The sequence below is a fragment of the Macrobrachium nipponense genome, chromosome 21, assembly GCF_015104395.2.
Source record: "Macrobrachium nipponense isolate FS-2020 chromosome 21, ASM1510439v2, whole genome shotgun sequence".
Classification (NCBI taxonomy): domain Eukaryota; kingdom Metazoa; phylum Arthropoda; class Malacostraca; order Decapoda; family Palaemonidae; genus Macrobrachium; species Macrobrachium nipponense.
Window position 1 is genome coordinate 82543648 of NC_087212.1, and position 3648 is coordinate 82547295.

The following is a 3648-nucleotide window of genomic DNA, read 5'->3' on the forward strand; positions in this document are numbered from 1 at the left end:
TATATATATATATACGTATATGATATATACGTATATATATATATATTATATATATATATATATATATATATATATATATATATATATATATATATAATATATATATATATAGATATACTATCATATATATATTATATATATATATATATATATATATATATATAAATATATATATTTATACAAATGTGGAAATAAATTTTCTCAAGAAGAAACAGTTTTTCTATGCGTGTATCAATAATCGTACAATAAATCTCACTCTCTCTCTCTCTCTCTCTCTCTCTCTCTCTCTCTCTCTCTCTCTCTCTCTCTCTCTCTCTCTCTCTATCTTTTATCTTAAGTTATTATATCTTTAGTTATCAGACTGTATTTCACCACAAATTTCTGTTAGATATAACAGCCAGATATTTCTTCAAATAGCCCGAAAAAGACAAACACAGATTCAACTCCGCTCATCTTTGTTATGCCAATAATTAAAGTAATAATTCATTATGAAATAAAATTAAAATGTTCAGTTATATCATCCATCAGTTTCTCTTATTCCAACAAAGAAAAGATACTTAGCTGCATAAGTGATGAAGAATGCCATTCCTTCACTTCTCCCTTTTGACATTTATTACATTTATTAACGAACTTTCATCAAATATCCAGAATAATTATCATGACATCAGACATTAATATTCATTAATGCTTCGAGAGTTTTTTAGGTTAGAAATAAGGGGAAAATATACCACGTCACCAAGGACAAACAAATCTATACTCTCTCTCTCTCTCTCTCTCTCTCTCTCTCTCTCTCTCTCTCTCTCTCTCTACTAGCCACGCAACGTTATATCACAGTAGATGAGAGCCCCTATACACAGACCTTCCCATTTGCTTAGTCAATCAATATAGCAAGGACGCGACTTCTCTATGATAAGTGCTTCAGATCTCCGCTCAGGGGCATCTCTCTTATCTTTCAAAGATTATGAGCTATTGGCTCAAACATCAGGTTATTTCCTCTTCATTCTGTGCTCTGAATAACTTTTTTTTGGCAGAGCAAAGTTTAGTTTTATATAAATAAACCAAATGTAGATTTTCTCCTTTTAAGAAAATGGACACCTTCCTTAGTGACTGTATCTCCTTTCTAAGAGAGAGAGAGAGAGAGAGAGAGAGAGAGAGAGAGAGAGAGAGAGAGAGAGAGAGAACCTTATTCATGATGCTTGTGAAAAAAACTGACATCAAAGAATCTATTTTAGAAAATTAATTTCCACAAAAAGAAAAATAAAGGTAAGAATGAAGGCTCCTTTTATATTTACTTCAGAAGAAGAAATTTCAAAATAGTGCTTCGTGTCCAAGAGGGTCGTGAGAGATCTTGAATTTAGGCAAATGAGGAGAGAGGGAACAAAATGCTCAAGAGCATAAACAACGGTGTGAAACATTTGTTCCAGCTGTTGTTTCTCCTTCAGTAATAACAGGAGAGAACTTTTAAAGAAAAAGAATACTCAGGAAGAAATGAAAGGGTTAGGGAAACTGACAGATCTGAGTCATTCAATCACCTGTATATTTGTTTATCTTTGTTTAACTCCTAATGATCACGAAATATGAAACAAGAAAATATAGAGCAAAATAAAAGAATTTATGTCTTAGAATATTAATGCAACCGTCAAAAGATGGGAAAGTTACATTACTTTGTATGATACCACAATCCTTGTAGGAAGCGACTAAAGTATTCCCTAGAATAAACTGTAGAAAAATAAAATTGTACTTCTAATATTATGTGAGATAAGGTACACCGAAGAGTAGATGTGTGTTTAGGTACCACGTGTCACCACGCTTTTCAAAAGCTTTCATGCATTTACCGGTCCAGTAAGGCTAATCAGTTTTATGCATTTGCCCATTTTAACCATTAGCGTTATTTTTTAACGAATCCTATTTCTAATTCAATCAGAATGGACAGAAAATAATGGAATCTAAATTAATACGTTTAATGAAAGAAAACTCCTTTTTTTTTCTCTCTCTCTCTCTCAAAACACTCCCTTCCGAGTGATCAACCAGTGATTTTCAAGGAAGAGTCAGTGGAGGAGGACAAACCTCTTAATAATGACTTGGTTCGTGAATGGAAAAACATATGTAGGCAGGCAAATTCCTCCCCCATAATCAGAGTGCCAAGGTTTGTTGGTCCTAGGGACGGTGAATACAAACTAATAGCATTTACAGATGCCAGTCGTTCTCTTTATGGTGTTGTAGTTTTTATATGTCATGTTGAGACAAATCGGTGTTGTTTCCTACAAGCTAAAAACCGTATGGTTAATACACATTTGAAGAATAAGTCGATTCCGTCATTGGAACTTAATGCAGTTTTGTTTGGTGTTGAAAGCTTAATGGACTTACACAGAGACCTTAAAGGTGATGTGTGTATGAAGCCAGTTAATATATCTGAATTACTGTTGTATACGGATTCAATATGCTCACTTCATTGGCTCGATTCTTGTGTGTCCAAGAAGGAAAAAATGCAGAGACTTAGTGTATTTACCACTAACAGGCTTAATGCAATCCAGAGGTTATGTGAAAAGTACCCTGTTAAGTTTTGTTTTGTTTCAGGAAAAGAAAACCCAGCAGACAGCACTACTCGCCCCTTTTCTTATAGGTCTCTTATGAAAACAAATTATCTTATTGGACCAGATTCAAACTTTATTAAGACTGAAGATGAATTATCTGTTGTCATTCCTAATCCACTGACTGTTGACAAAATGGCTCCTGTCATCGATCATAATCTGGCATGTGAAAAAAAAAAAAAAAAAAAAAAAAAAAAAAAAAAAGTGCTTAAATTATTATAGTCACGTAAAAAATAACTGTAAAATCTCACCGAACTAAAACTATAATGCAAACAAGCACGTTACAATATGCTAATTACCTCACCGCATAAGACGACACGATATTTCGCGATCTATTTATATTGCGTTTAACAACAACTAAGTAAAATTACTGGACCACTGGAAACCCCCGCAACGAGCTATACCTGACCGTCAACACTTGCCACCTTCTCGCTAAAAGTCCCTGTTCGGGCGCCATGAACTAAACTTTTTTTATATATACATACATTTTTAATTAAACAAAACTTAGGAAAGTAATTTAAACAGCCGTCACATACAGATTAATATAATTATTAACACCTTACAATTAACAACAAACACGCTGAAGGTGGCAAGCCAAGTAGTACATTCGTATGTTAGACCGCTTTATAGTTAAATGGAATTCCTGTCGACGAAAGGACCTCATCCAAAACGTAGACGAAGCGAGAAAGTCCTTTTCAGTGAATATGTTTAGTTCGTAACCACTCTGTCCTAAAAATATGAACAATATCACTATTAGTGACATGGAAACAGTAAGTCAAATTAAACTAACCCAGAATTACTCAAAATTAAGCTGCATAAATTTTTACAGGGCTTTGCACAAAATAAAATTAACCAAAGCCATAAACTTCATAACAATGCAACCTTTAACGCAAATAACCTGGGAATTTTATATGAATAAATTGACTCAAAAGGACCAAGAATAGTTATTTAATAATTAAGGGTTTAGCAAGACCTTTACTTAAATATAAATGAAAGTACTGGCAATAACAAGGAATCGAACTAAAACCCGCTTCCTTCAGTTGAACCCCATACCTGT